The sequence below is a fragment of the Hypanus sabinus genome, chromosome 5 (genome assembly GCF_030144855.1).
Source record: "Hypanus sabinus isolate sHypSab1 chromosome 5, sHypSab1.hap1, whole genome shotgun sequence".
Lineage (NCBI taxonomy): Eukaryota > Metazoa > Chordata > Chondrichthyes > Myliobatiformes > Dasyatidae > Hypanus > Hypanus sabinus.
Genome location: NC_082710.1, coordinates 98,508,455 through 98,525,362, shown reverse-complemented (window position 1 = coordinate 98,525,362; position 16,908 = coordinate 98,508,455). Strand labels below are relative to the sequence as shown.

The 16,908-nt window shown below is 40.7% G+C and overlaps 1 protein-coding gene across 1 annotated transcript in view; it reads right to left on the bottom strand.

Annotated features, from left to right (window-relative positions):
- The window catches only part of arhgap15 (Rho GTPase activating protein 15), a 728,119-nt gene that overhangs the window by 664,920 nt on the left and 46,291 nt on the right, over window positions 1–16,908 (bottom strand). The gene's annotated exons all lie outside the window — the stretch shown is intronic.

The following is a 16,908-nucleotide window of genomic DNA, read 5'->3' as shown; positions in this document are numbered from 1 at the left end:
TGCCGCATCGGTGGTATTGCGGATGTCTCTCCTCTTCCTCTCTCCCTTGATGCCCAAATTGCTGAAGGCTCTGGCTAAGGAACGGGCTGCAAATCCCCTACAACCAGCTTCCACTGGGAGACTCCTCGTTCTCCATCCAGCCTGCTGGCAGTTGCTGACCAGTCCTGCATACTTCGATAGCTTCTTTTCAAAGGCCTCTTCCAGACAATCTTCACGTGGGACTGTCAGCTCCAGCATCAGCACCCACTTTGTAGACTTAGACACAAGGACAATGTCTGGTCGCAGGGTGGTGGCTGCGATATGGTTGGGGAACTTCAGCTGCCTTTCGAGGTCCACCAACAGCTGCCAGTCTCTTGCAGAGATCAGGATACCTGCCAATGTTCTTTTGGTGGGTATTGGCTGCTCCTCAGCTCTGACAAAGGCAATGGTCTGCTTGGCGGGTCGGGACCGCTTTGCCATTCAACTACTGTACTGATGGCTTCAGCGATGGTCTTCAGGACTTGATCATGCCTCCACTGGTACCGTCCCGCACCAAGTGCTCTTGTGCTGCCGCTGAGGACGTGCTCCAGGGTTCCTCACTTGGAACATAGTGGGCACGCTGATGACTGCTTTGCCCCATGTGTGCAGGTTTGGTGGGCTTGGAAGCACATCATACACTGCCTGGATGAGAAATCAGATGCGGTGTGGCTCGGCTTTCCAAAGCTCAGCCCAGCTCACTTTCCTCTCCACCGCATTCTCCCATCTTGTCCAAGCTCCCTGTTGCTTCATTCCCACCACCTCGCAGGTTCTTGCTTCTTCCACTGCTGCTCTTACCTCCTCCTGAACTAGATGGCGCCTTTCCCTCCTCTGATGGTGTCCATCTGGGGAGTTGGAAAGGATCTTAGCCCAGCTCGGCCTGGTGTGACCACACCCACCAGCCTCCTGTGATACAGCCTTTCCTCCGCTTCCTGAACAGCTTCCTCTGCCCTCCACTTCCTGCCAGTCCTCACTTGGATCCCTGCTCGAGCCACCTTCGGATCACTTGAGTCCCTGCACTGTACCACTTCCCTGGCTCTTGTTACTTTGACTTTATGTTTCATCTTAAAGGAAACAAATCCAATCTTTGTTTTATTTACTTTTTTAGGATATGGTCATCCCTCATATGGGAAGCACTTGTAGCACATTATTAACTTCTCTTAAGAAGGTGGTTTTAAGATTTTTCTATCTATCTAGTGAATGTACATAATGCATGTTGTAGTATACATAACTGAAGTATACCTTTTGTCAAGGATTATGGTGATTTTTGGATTTTATCTTCTGGCACTGTTTTGATCTTTGGCAGATGACCTTATAGTTGACCTCTGCTAGGACTGTTTTTGCAGTTACGTGCAATTTGCAAGTTGGAAGAAAATATATAAACTTGCTTAAAGGAAATTTATTTTCTCTTCATATAAAAAGGGAAGTCTAACAGACATCTGCTTTAAAAAAATCTACAACTAAGAAGGAATAAAAAGTGACTATGTCAATGGCAGTAATTGGCTCAACCAAAACATGGGGGCAATATTGTGAAATATAACCACATGCTACAAGTTATATCAATAATAAAGATTGACAGAGATCTCTCTAGTAAATATAGTGGAAAATCATACTTGTAGTTTAGTGAGAGAAGTGCTGAACCTGGAAAAGTTCAGTAATAAAAAAAGAAATTGATGGAATTGTTGAAAACCAAGCAAGATCATGCAAAACGAATCATGGTTAAGTAAACCTAATACTGCAAAAGGTCGACATTGAGCAGGCACTCGAGATACTATGTGTGGCCATCTGCAAACAAGAAACAGCCTACTAGCCCCAATACCTTTCAAATAATTGCCAGGGACTTTAATTAGGTTTGTTTGAAGAAATTTCTGTCCAACATCATCAGCATATCAGCTGTAGCACCAGGGGTCCCAACACATATTTCACTGATGTTATACTATGATCATGAATAACTGCAGTTCCACTCCTAGACCACATCTTGGGAAATCAGACCACTTGTCTGACCTCCTCCTATCTGCATGTAGGCAGAGGCTAAAGAGTAAAGTTACTGGTATAAAGAGATGTTCACAGGAGGCAGAGGAACACCTATAGGATTGCTTAGAGTTGGTGGACTGGTCCATGATCAAGGACTCATGTTAGCATCTAAACAAATAAATCACAGTTGTCACAGACTTTATAAAAACAGATATAAAAGAGTGTGTCCCAACAAATCATTCAGAGTCTTCCCCAACCAGAAGTCCTGGATGAATAATTAGACCTGCAATTTGTTGAGGGCCAGATCAGTGGCATTCAGGTCTGGTGACCAAGTAACTTGCAAGATGCACATATGACCTGCTGGGGGATCTCAGCAGGTCAGGCAGCATCTATGGAAAAGAGTACCGTTGACGTTTCAGGCTGAGACCCTTCAGCAGGACACAAGCATTTGTGTGTGTTGCTTGGATTTCCAGCATCTGCAGATTTTCTCTTGTTTGTGTTTAAAGTACAGGATGTCCAGTTACAATCACTGGAAAGCCAACTCACGTATGAAGTGGCAATTCCAGGCCAAACTTGAATCACTGAAGGATGTTTGACAGCTGTGGCAGGGTTTGAATGCTATTACCTCATACAAACTGATCCAAGTGACATAGATGGCAACAAGGCTTCACTCCCAGATGACCTTAATGCCCTCTGTGCTTGCTTTCACTATCAAACATGAAGGCACCTGCATGACATTGAAGAAGATTTGAGAAATATGAGCAAAGAAAAAATGAACAAACAAAATGAAAAAAATGAGAATGGCACCAAGAAATTCCAAAGTTTCCGCCATTCTGACTATGCAAAGGAAGCAAGTGAAGAATGAAATACAAAGAAATTCAATCCTTTTCTAGGATGTTAATGACAAAGGTCTGAGCGATGGTAATGCCACTGAATTTCAAAAGCATATGTTCAGATTTTCTTTTGATGTTGTCCATTGCATTGTTGTTCTACAGATGCTTCTAGCCACATGACAGCCTCATGCCTCGATTCTGTCTGGGTCCTCCCACAAGTGGACATGTGCTGTTTCATTTACAGCAGGATGTGAAAACATCAGCAAACATCCCCACTTCTGACCTTACAGTTGAAGGAATAATAACAATTGAAGACGGTGAGATACAGGACATTGCTCTGTGCAATTTCTGCAGTCCTGGAAATGGCATAACTAACCAACAGGAATCACAATCTCCTTCCTTTGAATGGTTATGTTTCCAATGATCGAAGTCATTGAAATGTTATCCCCTTGATTCCACTGAGTTCAGCCGTGATAGGACAACTTAATCCCACATTTGAGTGAGGACAATCTCTGTTATCTCACCCCTGGAATATGGTAATATTTTTCCAATATTACCCCTGTGATTAAGTCTGGGTTCGTCCACCACATATCTCTGGAGTAGGTCATCATGGGCACCGAGCACATCTAAACAGAATGCATCTGCAAGAAAGCAGCATCCATCATCAGGGACCCCCACATCCAGATCATGCTCTCTTCTCACTGATCAGATAGAAGGTGCAGGAGTCTCTGAACCTACACCACCAGGGTCAGGAAGAGTTATTACCCTCAGACATCAAGCTCCTGAACCAGAGGGGGTAACTTCACTCAACTTCCCTTTCCCCACCATTGAACTCTTCCCACAATCTCCAGTGTTTTGTGTGTGTTGCCACAATCTATGGATTCACTTTCAAGGACTCTTCATCTCATGACCTCGATATTTATTGCTTATTTATTTATTTGTTTGCTTGTTTATTTTCTTTTATATTTGCCCAGTTTATTGCCTTTTGCATGTGTTTTTTTCTTTTTGTCTGCCCTGATGGGTGCAGTATTTCACTGATACTGTTATGGTTCTTGGATTTGCTGAGATTTCCCACCAGAAAATGAATCTCTGTGTTGTATGTGGTGGCATGTATGTACGTTGATAATACATTTACTTTGAACTTTGAACTCAATTTACAACAAATAACTAAAGGTAAGATCATTAGGACACAACTGACAAACTGCAACAGAAAGATAAATTAACTTCATGTGAGGTGAAATAGATTGACTACAAAATAGAACTATTTCACTCTTTTCCCTTTTATACACTTTTCCAAATTTCCCGTCTCATCCCTTCTTTCTTAACATTGTGGTGAACTACATATACCTGTCTGGACACGCCCCCTGCTGACTGCTCCTGTGGCCACTCCCACTGACCATGGCTCCTCCCACAGACCCCGGTATAAAGGCGATTGAGGCCTGAGCCCGGCCCTCAGTCTCCAGGATGTAGAATGGTGGTCAACTACTGCTTGTTCTTTCTTCCAGTCAATAAAAGCCGATATCTCACCTTCACATCTCAGAGAGTTATTGATGGTGCATCAAACATCAAATCTCAGAGGGGTACCATTGTCCAAGTGCAATTGCTCTTTATTCTCCACCAAAATGGACAAATAGTTGTAACCTCTCAACTATTTCAATTTCTATATAATCTTTCATTTATTGAATTGATCATAATCTCATTCAGTGTTACCAGAAGACTTTTTGAACTGGTAGACATTACACAACATTTTCAGACTTAAGTAAATGATATTTATTTATTTACAGTTGAACAGGATAATAAATTAAACAAATGTTAAGTACTGAATGTGGAGTTTTTACCCTGTATACATATAAAAATAAAACCCGAAGATTGACCATAGAACAATCAGCACTAATTTCCAATGTTCCGTATAATGAGCAAACAGTATTACTGTGGATGAATATTGAACCATGAAATGGAATTTGCTGGAGGAATATAACGGACAGCAGTAACAAGTGACAAAGGATGAATCTCCAGCCCCAGGGATGGAAGTTCAGAGTTCTCTTGTGTTACATTGTAATGTCCATGAGGCTATTTTAACAAAGAAGAAGTGTTGGAGAAGTTCCTTTTACAATGATTTTAGCATTATTGTTAGGTTTGATTACCAACCACAATGCATTATTAGCATACCTCAAGGCATCAGTGCTGTGTGACACTTTTTAACCACATCTTGAAATAAAATAAAGTATTTTCGCAATGCAACAATATTAGATAGGAAATGGCATGAAACTGTGGTGTGTTGCTACACTGACTGCAAATTCTAGGCCAAAGTATTAAAGGAAGATAATTTGGGCAATGCACAGAATCTCTATCAGTAATTCCAGTTGCCCTTTACACATATCCCACTATAACAATTTGACAGTGATTAGTAGGTATGATATCTGAATCAACTATCCAATGATAATCAGTTTGATGCACCTGAATAGGTAGCGAAGGTAGTACTGTCATGATATTTAAATATATGGAGGGCATTTGAAATGGCAAGGCAGAGACGGCTATTGACTGACTACTGGTAAATGGGATTCTGGCCTCTTCACTCTCCTTTGTACCTGGCTAATAACTCCCTCCTCTGGTCCTTTCTCCCATGGTTGATTCTCTTTTCTTATCAAATTCTTTCTTCTGGAGCTCTTTAACTTTCCCACCCACCTGACTTCACCCATCACCTTCTATCCAGTCCTTCTTCCCCTCTCCCCAGCTTTTTATTCTGGCATCTTCCCCCTCCTTTTCCAGTCCTGAAGAAGGGTCTTGGCTCTAAGTGTCAACTGTTTATTCATTTCCATGGAAGCTACTGGACATGCCGAGTTACTTCAGCAATTTGTATGTGTTACTCTGGATTTCCAGCATCTGCAGATTCTCTTGTGTTAGTATGGAGAGGTGGTTCATTTATAGTCATTGGCATGATGAGGCAAAGAACCTACTTCTGTGCCCTATGATTGTGTGGCTAGGCACAGCATAAAAACCATCTATAAATTTGCCAGTGACACAGTTGGCAAAATCCCAGATGGTGATGAGAAGGCATCCAGGAGTGAGATGGATCAGCTGGTTTAGTTGAGTTGCAACAGCAATCTTGCACTCAACATTAGTAAGACCAAGGAATTCATTGTGAACTTCAAGAGGGGACAGTCAAAGGAAATCACCAGTCCTTAATGAGGAGCCAGCAATAGAAATGGTGAGTAGCTTCAAGTTCCTGTGGGCCCAGCATATTAATGCAATTATGAAGAAAGCATTCCAATGGATATATTTCATAAGGAGTTTGATGAGGTTTGAAATGTCAGCAAAGACTCTAGCGAATTTCTACAGGCGTACCATGGAGAGCATTCGAACCAGGTGCATCACCAATGACCAAGACTGGGGAAAAAACCACAGCAAGCTCCAACATGGGCACTAGCCTCCACACCATTAAAGACATCTTCAAAAGGCAACACCTCAGAAATGCAGTGTCTATCATTAAGGACCCCTACCCCTCAGCATATGCCTCTTTACATTATTACCATCATGGAGGAACCAAAGGACCCTAATGACACACACTCAACTTTTTAGGAACAGCTTCTTCTCCTCCTCTATCAGATTTCTGAACAGTGCATAAATTTGCCACGGTTGTGGGCTGGAGCTGGGAGCAGTGAGGAATCAGTGTATGGGGTGGGGGGGTACAGATTGAAGATCTGGATGAGTGTGCCATAACAACCTCCAACTCAGTGTGGGAAAGATCAGGGAGCTGATTATTGACTTCATGGGAAGGAAACCAGAGATCCATGAGCCAGTCCTCATCAGTGGATTGGAGATGGAAAGGGTCAGCAACTTTAAATTCCTCATTGTTATTATTTTTGAGGACCGCTGGGGCACAGCTGTTGGGTGCAGTTATGAAGAGCGTATGGCAGTACTACCTCATTAGGAGTTTTTGGAGATTTGGCAAGACATGTAAAATGTAGACACGCTTCTGTGTGTGTGTGTGTGTGTGTAGACACGCTTCTGTGGATGTGTGGTGGAGTGTATGTTGACTGGCTGTATCACAGCCTGGTGTGGAGTCACCAGTGTCATTGAATGGAGAATCCTACAAAGGGTGGTGGGTGTGTCCCAATCCATCATGGGTGGGGCCTTCCCAACCATTGGGCACATCTACATGAAATGCTGTCACAGGAAAGCAGCATCCATCATCAGGGATCCCCACCATGCTCTCTTCTCACTACTGTCACCTGGAAGAAGGTACAAGAGTCTCAGGATTCACACCACCAGGTTCAGAAACAGTTGATGCCCCTTAAACCAAAGAGGGCACTTCACTCAACTTCACTTGCCCCATTATTGAAATGTTCCCACAACATAGACTCACTTCCAAGGACTCCTCACCCCATGTTCTCAATATATATTGCTTATTTATTTATTATTATTATTTTTTTTTGTATTTGATTTTTTTATTTATCGTCTTCTGCACTCAGGTTGAACGCCAGAGTTGGGCAGTCTTCTATTGACTCTGTTATGGCTATTATTCTATCAATTTATTGAATATGACCACAATAAAATTAATCTCATGGTTATAGTGTATATGATAATATACATGTACTTTGATAATAAATTTACTTAGAAATTTGAACTTTAAGGTAGAGAGACAGAAGAAAGGAAATTATAGGCCAGTTAGTCTGAGTTTAATGGTTGGGAAGATGTTGGAACTGATTATCAAGGATGAGATCTCAGGGTACTTGAAAGGTCTTGATAAAATAGGCCATCATCAGCATGGTTTCCTCAAGGTAAAATGTTGCCTGACAAATCTGTTGGAATTCTTTGGAGAAATAACAAGCAGGATAAACAAAGGAGAATCTTTTGATGTTACGTGTTTGGATTTTCAGAAGGCCTTTGACAAGATGTCACACATGAGGGTGCTTAAAATGTTATGAGCCCATGTATTATACGGATGATTCTAGCATGGATAATGCAGCAGCTGACTGGCAGTAGGCGAAGAGTAGGAATAAAGAGAACCTTTAGTGGTTGGTTGCTGGTGACTAGTGGTGTTCCACAGGGGTCTGTGTTGGGACCAATTCTTCTTACATTATATATTAATGATTTGGATGATGGAATTGATGGCTTTGTTGCAAAGTTTGTATGTGATATGAAGATAGGTTGTGGAGCAGGTAGTTTTGAGGAGGTAGAGAGGCTACAGAAGGACTTAGATTAGGAGAATGGGCAAAGAAATGGTAGATGGAATACAGTGTCAGGAAGTGTATGGTCATGCGCTTTGGTAGAAGAAATGTAAAGTATGACTATTTTCTAAGTGGAGAGAAAGTACAAAAAACTGAGGTGCAAAGGGTACAGTCAACATTTTGGACTGAGATCCTTCAGAATGTTGAAAGACCTTGATATAGTGGATGTCAAAAAGATGTTTTCTATGGTGGGATAGTCTAAGATCAGGAGACAGAGCCTTAGAATACTAGAGTGTCCTTTTAGGATGGAGATGAGCAGGAATTTATTTAGCCAGTGAGTGGTGAATCTATGGAATTTATTGCCTCTGGTAGGTGTGGAGGCCAAGTCTATACATATTTAGGCAGATATTGATAGATTCTTGATTGATTGGTATCCCATCAAGGGATACGGGGGGCGGGGGAGAAGGCAGGAGATTTGGGCTGAGAGGAAAATTGGATCTACCATGATGAAATGGTGGAGCAAGCTTGTTGAGCCAAATGGGCTAATTCTGCTCCTTTATCTTATGGTTTTGTGGTCTTAACACTTCCTCACTATTTTTGTACTCTTTATGCACTATTTATTCTACATGAATTTCCAATTGTAATTTATAGTATTTTTTTATCTTGCACTGTACTCCTCCCACAAAACAACACATTTCATGACATATCTGGGTGATAATACACCTGATTTGGATTTTCGTTACTTCATTTTCAACATCATTGTGATGTCACAGCCTCTAAAATAATAATTTGGCTTACTAATGGAGAAGTGAGAATATGACCACACTGGGTTAATTTTAGTGACAACCATTGGGCCTGCTTAGTGTGCATCTAGAATGGAGAAGAAATAGAGAATGGAGAGAATGTGTGTTTGTTTATACATCATTACACAATATGTAAATAACTCTCTATTCTGTCTATCCCAAAACTATTCTGTTATCCTTTCTAAATCCCTGAATAAAATTAAACACTACAGAAAATAGAGAGCAAGCTCTTGTAATTTTTTCTGATTTTAGCATACGTAGATTCAAGGAATCTGAATCTTAAGTGGGAATGACAATGTTGGGAAGTTCTCTGTTGTGGGACGTGTACACCACAACTAAGCAGAAACATCTATTGTAGTTACGGACAAAACAACAAGCTGAAGGTGGATGGAGTTTGTCTGATTTATGAGTCTGAGCATAAAGGCAATGAGAATCTTGGAATGGCACCAATGACATTTGGAAAACTGCCAAGGAGCTACTTTGTCATGTCTGTAAACTTCGCAGAATCTATGACACCTACACAGATGCTGCAATGTAGAACTCCTTTTTGATCTAAAGTTGTTACTGCCAATGTTCTTTTATCAACCATTGACAGCCTGGAAAGATTTTGCATTTGCAAATCTGATAAATTGGTAAGTTGGTTTATTACTGCCGCATGAGCTGAGGTGCAGTGAACTTGTTTTGCATGCCATCCACACAGATCAATTCATTACAATAGTGCATTGCAGTCATAGAAGGTAAATTCATAACACAATTCAGAATAAAGTGCTATGTTTACAGTAAAAGTGCAGTGGAGGTAGACAGTAAGAGGCAAGGCCATAATGAAGTTGATAGTGAGTTCAAGAATTTATGTTATCACGTTGGGGGGGATATTCAATAGGCAATCTAGTCATATACAAATTAGTATGAGGCAGGTAATTTACCAGCCCATATGAGTAGGGCTCCCATGGTGATGCAGGAGTAACATTCTGTATTGTTGCTATACAACTAGATATAAGCCTTTAATAAGAATAAACTCTCAGTTTCAAGAGTATGTTTTATAATTCAAGGCTCTGGTCATGAATCTATTAGTATTAAGATTTTTTTTTCTCTATCACAGGTTTTCATTATAATAAGCAATTAAACATAAACTAACAATCATGATAAGAAGTCCAACTTTTCTTGAACGGACTTGACTCAATGAATACCAACCCTACAAAATAAACTCTGTCATATGGACATTGATTGGAAAGCATTCTCTTACCTTCTCTACTTAAGCTCTTTTCTTCTCATCCACAATCTTAAGCATGGTTGTTGTAAATTTAATGTTAAAAGGGTAGAATGTTTTGCTGTATTGTGGTCCTCTGAAGACTAAAATCTCATTTTAATCTCTATTTCTCATTTGACCTTAATTTACTTTGGCCATTCTTGTCATGATCAGAAACAATTTTGGATTGAAGGCAGACTGCTGAATTAAGCAGGTAACCAGAACAGACACATGTGCACTTTGGAAGAACTGTTCCAGTCAAGGGTAATGTTGTTCTGATGAGACACTGAGAATGTATCCTGGAGTCTTTATAAAAATAAATGAGAGGTATATGTCATCTTAATTATATACTTCCTTCAGTAAACCTAAACCTTGGTTTCTGAACTGCAGAATGCAGATGACACTTGTGTCTGTGCATACTCAGATGCAAGCTCTAAGATGTTGCAAATAGTTTACTGTAACACATGCTAACACATGTTAAGCATGCTCATCGATGAACCTAAGGTCTCCAACTCTGCTCTCAGAAAATAAATGTTTGCAGAGAGATATTGGAAAATATAGAAGACTTCCTATCTTTCATGAGCCATCTTTCTATGAAAGCAGACATAGATGACAAAAATTACCATTGCCTTTAGTGCACCGGCACAACTTTTAGTTATCTGAAAAAGAGCTCAAACCAGCACAACATCCATTGTCTTTGTCACGGTCCGGTCCGTGAACTCTGCGTTCGGGTTCATGGTCCAGTCCATGGACTCCGGACTCCGGGTCTTCCGGCTGTCCCTTGTTTCAGTTGGGCTTAATCATAGGCACCTGATGCTGGTCTTGAGGCTGAGAATATAAATGGTCCTGGGTTTGAGTGTAGGTGCTGATTTGTCTTGTCAGTATTCTGTCCTTGCCTCTGTGGGATAAGTCAGGCTGGCACCCTGTGGTTGGATCTGTCCTGGCCTCTGTTGGGTAAGCCAGGCTTGCCTTTTCTGTTACCTTGAGGCTGGACTGTTCTGTTCCCTTCACCTTCCTGCCTGAAGCCTTTGCCTGAATTGTTGTCAAGTTCTACTGCTGGAACAAGACTGGAGTCTTGCTGAGTCTAGATAAGGATCTGTCTGTTGTTGTTTGGAACTGTCTCTGTGTCTGTGCCTTTGCTAGGTAGGTCTGGCTGTTTGCTGCTACCTTGTGTTGGGAACAGTCTTTGTGTTCTGTGTACAAGTCCTAGCCTTGTGTCCTGCTCCCTAGGAGGGGTTCTGACTCTGTGTAGAGCCCTGGCCCCAAGTCCTGCTCCTAAGGAGGGGGTCCTTGCTCTGTGCTCCATGTTGCTGTGTTCCTGTCTCCCAGGACTAAGGCTTTGTGTTCTACGTTCCTGTCTCTTGGGTCCAAGCCTAAGCTTCATGTCCTCATCCAGCCCAGGAGTCCTGTGTCCTGCCCCCAAGTCCAGTCCTGTTGCTTTGCCATGTCTTGTCCTCACCTAGATCTGGAGTCAGAGTCCGAGCCCGAGTAAAGACCCAGGTTCCGGGTCCCTGTCCAGTCTCTGGCTCAGAGTCCTTGTCCAGGTTCCAAGTTCCTCATCCGTTCCAAGTTCCTCATCCAGGTCCCACTATCCTAGTCTTGTCCAGGGCCTGTGTCTTGTCCAAATGTTGTTTCTTCCCCACTTCCCTTGCTTTCTTGACACTCCTAGTCCTGTTGCTATTACTTCAGTATCTGTGTCTTGCATTTAGGTCTGCTCTCAACACCCACCTTATGACAGTCTTCCAGGCAGTCATGCTCTCTTACGTGCTTCTGAGACCTGAACAACGAGGAAGTAGAAAAATACCGCCAACACTATCTCAACAAAATCTTTCAAATTCACTGGAGGAAGAAGTGAAACAAGTCAGCATTGTCTCTCAGGCCAACAACACAGACAGGCTTTAGTCACTGTCAGTTGACTTTGGAGATGGTTCAAAGGAGGGTCACAAAAATTATTCATGAAAGGCTTGTCATATGAACTGCATTTGATATCTCTGGGCCTGTACTCACTGGAATTCGGAAGAATGAGTGGTGACTTAATTGAAACCTCTCAAATGTTGAAAGGGCTTGATAGAATAGATGTGGAGGTAATGTTTTCTATGGTGGGGGAGTCTAAGATCAGAGAACCAGTCTCAGAATAGAGGGGTGTCCTTTTAAAATGAAGTTGAGGAGGAATTCCTTTTGCCAGCGTGTGGTGAATCTGTGGAATTCATTTCCACAGGTGGCAGGGGAGACCAAATCATTAGGTATTTTTAAGGCAGAGGTTGATAGACTCATGGTAAGTTAGAGCAGGAAGGGATACGGGGAGAAAGCGGTAGATTGGAGCCAAGGGAAAATGGATCAGCCATGATGAAATGGCGGAGCAGACTCAATGAGCCAAGTAGCCTAATTCTTCTCCTACATCATAATCATCTTGTATCATTTGAAATTTCTCAATCATTATAGATCACCTGTGCCATTTTTCAAAGTCCAACATTCAAAGTTCAATGTAAATTTATTTTCAAGGTACATATTTGTCACCATATACAACACAGAGATTCACTTTCTTGTGGGCAATCACAGTAAATACACGAAGCACAATAGAATTAGTGAAAGGCTGCACCCTATGATAAAATAGCAGAGCAGACTTGATATGCCAAAAGGCCCAGTTCTGTTCCTACAGGTATATCTTTTGGTGTTATGGTCTTGTGGTCCTGCGATGTTATGCTGTGATACATATGGTATACATGCCCAATGCCAAACTCTCAAAGCAGACACAGGAAGTTGCATCACAGGAAGATAATACAACATAGACAGTTTAAAGGATACAAAGATGTAAACTAATTTACAGAAATGGAACATATCCATTGACACCTAAATTTCTCTTTTATATTGTTCTACCTCAATGATATAATTGAGTTGTATCTTGGTACATGTGGCAATGAAACATTTCCTTTCATTCAAAGTGGAGAAAGTGTTTGAAATTGGTGCTCTGAACCTTAAGGCAATATGCCAAGATGACACAAAGGCCCTGTCTAATGGCAGAAAGAATACCTCACCTCATAAACAATTCTACCTCTTGCCCCATCAGGTATCTCCTGCTCCACCTGTGGAAGAGTCTGTGTCTTCCACGTTGGCTTCCTTAGTCATCCCAGATGCCAAAACACAGGAGTAGAAGTGAGACTTGCTGATTTCATGGAAACTACCTACCAAGAATATAATTCCCTCAAAAAGAAAGGTAATTGACTGTGTCATTTGTTATTTGTAGAAGCTTCTTAGCTATGCTCAGACTTTTAAAATATTTTTACAGTATTCTGACAGAGTTTTCAGTGCTGCCACCCAAGTGTCAAAAGATCCCCACTAACTCAAGTGGCTCATCCTTGCAAAACTAATCCGTCTAGCATCTACTCATAAATTTTGAATAATTGTATACTTGTCAACTAGCAGATTCAAGATTGTGCCTCTGATTCTGGTAATGAAATGCAAAGCCTCCTAGGATGACTTTATATGAGACTCTGCGTCCTGTTGCAGCTGTGGCAGGGCTGGCTTTGAGTAACTGGTTTATTGCACATAAAGAATGCTGGTGTCAATAGCTGTGAAGCAGTGGCTTTCAGTTGCATTAGGCAGAATCCCTAATGATCATCCCAATATGCTTTATTTGAATATGGTCTATAAGTAGAAGGCTAGCCATGTCACCTCTTATCCAAATGTGCATGCTAACCAGATGAATATATATCTTGGACAGCTAAATGGCTGAACAAGTGCTAGTAAATCTTATCATTTGAACAAAACAGGCATCTCTTCACAGCTTCCAAAAAATGGTCACTAGTAGATCCTTCCACTTTCTACCAAAGCGCAAAATTGTTCCATTGAATCATTCTACAGTATTGTGCAGAAGTCTTTGGGTCCCTAAGCCTTTTGCACAGTACTGTGAGTACAGAAGTTGAGGAAAGTCAGAAAACAGATTAAGTCGTGGGTGTGCCAGTGGGTGAACTGACAGTTTCCTGTGACTTTTTTTCTTATGGACATTCAGTAGCTGTGAAAGGCACTGTATAAATGCAAGTAAATATTTATGTAATGCTTCATATCCGGATTCCTGATTTGGAAAAAAGAAAGGGACATTCATCTCATTATTTTGTCAGTCTACTTCAAGTCCACTCATCTTTGTTTAGACGAAGATAACTAAGGCGCAAGATAAATGCAAAACCCACTTCCTCAGCCACAAAGCTCCCAATATTTGATGGAATAACTGGTCTTCCCATTCATATTGGTGCCAGATATACAGGAACATAGACATTCAATTCTGGCCTTATGATGTTGATCCACATTTTGCTTATTCTTTTTGTCGCAACATGATATCATAATATTGAAAATCTAGAGGTTTTTTTTGCTCCAAGTTCCTGCATTTGCAGTCTTGTATATCTCCTGTTTAAAAACCTCACCTTATTAAGAACTAAACCTTTAGTTATACTGAGGCAAGATTTATCCCTTTGCCATTATCTTCAGGAACATTTTAAAGTTGAAAGATAAACATAATTTACCTAATAATTTATATATTGCTTTAATAGCATATTTTTTATACATGAGCACTATCATGGTTGCATTATCCTCATGGTAGAACAGACTTTATTTGTGGTCTCTGATCATAACGTTCAGGTGGTTCTGTTGTAAAAAAAATCATCTGAGAAATCTTGTAATGTTGCTATTTTGTTCAGTTGTAAACTGTGTGTGATGTGCGGCAAAGCTCTTTGTCTCCAATTTGCAAATAATGAAGATTTAATAAAGTGCAAGACAGTGGTGCTTCCTGTGGAAAGGAAACAAACAATTCCTCAAACAAAGTATTCTGAACAAAATTTCATGCTCAATCAGTAACACTCCTCTTATAAAATTCTGAAAATTGCTTCAAAGGAACCAAATTTTAGAAGTAGAGTAAATTTTGTGTCTCTGCTACCATACCTTAGAGTCACTTGGAGTTGAGGATTACTGGCTTCCACTGCAGTTATTTTGGTTAAGAGGTAGCAGATGAACCCTAGTGAGATCACATATATTGTCCATCCCTTATTTCCCATGGACTGAGGCACCAATTAAAAGTAATCTACATAATTAGTCTGGAATCCCAGTGACAGCTTATTTCCTTCCATGAAGACTATTAGTGAACTAGATGAGTTGTTATCATTACTGAGAGTAGTTTTCAGATTTTGCAAATGTTCAGTAATAGGCACAAGTATAGGAGATAGCGCTTCTAAAAGCAAATGCGTGGATAGTTTAGGTTGCAGTGGGCTCCGGGCTCCTTGCTCCTTGTGCTCTGTGCATGGCCCCAATGTGTTCAAAAAAGTTTAAAGTACAACATAAATTTAATATCGAGATACATACTAAGTATATCACCTTACTGCACTATCCTGAAATAAATGTCAGGAGTTCATGGTAAATACAAATAAACACAATAGAATCAATTAAAAAGCTGCACACAACTAAGATGAACAAACGATCAATGTGCAAAAGGCCAATGTGTGTCTGTTGTAGAAACTCCAGACTATCACTGCCTCCCCAAATACCCTTCTGCTTTGAGTGGTCTTGAACCAAGGATCACCATGAGTTGGTAGGATGTTATTTTTTTTAAAGCATTTAAAAAAGGGTGGTGGAAGAGGCAGATAGACCAAGGATTATTAAGAGACTCTTAGATAGGCACATGAGGGTAGAGAGGCATTGAGTGAAGAGAACTAGTGGCTAGTTAGAGGGTGGCTAACATCAGAAGATCTAAAACTAAACAAGATATCACCATTTTTCATAGCAAAGAAACAAAAACAATAGATAAAACCTATTCCCGAGTGTAAATTATGTGTAATTTCTCTTATTAAAAGTCGAAAAAAGTGAATTTCACTTCAGTTTCTAGAGTTTATCTGGATTAACAGGATTGAAGACTCATACTGCAGGTAACTTTGAGTTTGTTAAGTAAATCAAGTAAGAAAGTGAGTACCTATGGTCTGTGGGTCCAGAGATCCTTACCGTAAAATTAGCAGTTAAATTGAATGAATGCCTCATGCAGAGCTTGAGAGGAGCTCATTCACAAAGAAATCTATATGGTATTGTGCAAAAGTCTTGGGCAAGGGTGCCTAAGATGTTTGCATGGTACTGTATTTGTCAATGTGGAGTGGAGAATGAATTTGTAAATCTGGCAGGAGCAAAAAATGGTGGGAATGGTGAAGGTGGATTATCAAAGGAGGGGTGTGGGACAGCTTGCAGAGAAGAAATGTCAGGGGTGGGGATGGGTGGTGCACCCAGGCCTCAAACATTGGGCAAGGCCATTTGATTCCAACAATTGTTTTATTGATCATTACAGAATGTCTCTCTTGTGCTTCCTTCCCCTTGCCCCAATCATGATTCTCCTCTCCCTTCCCCTTTTCAAATCATTATTACCCTCTCCCTGCCCCTTTCCCTCTCAGTCCACAATAGATACCCATATCAGAATCAGGCTTATCATCACTCAGATATGTCATTAAATACGTATTTTGCCGCAGCAGCCATACAATGCAATGCATAAAATTACTACAGTACTATGCAAAAGTCTTTGGCACCCTTGCTATATATATGTGCCTAAGACTTTTGCACAGTACTGTAGCTCAGACATTCCATTTGCAAAAAAATGTATAAATTAAATAGAAAATGCTAAAAACATACAATATCTGAGTAGTGAAAGGAACGGTTAATATTTCAGTCATTCATTTAAAAAAAAGGTAGGAATAATATCAAAATCAAAGAAAGGAGAAAGTAAATAAGAAATCAGTTAAAGCCAACTAGGTGACGTAGAACCTTGACAAGTTATAAAAAGTGCAGACGTTTGAAATTTGTTATTGAGATGAGCTTCTATTTCCATCACTTATTGCCCATCA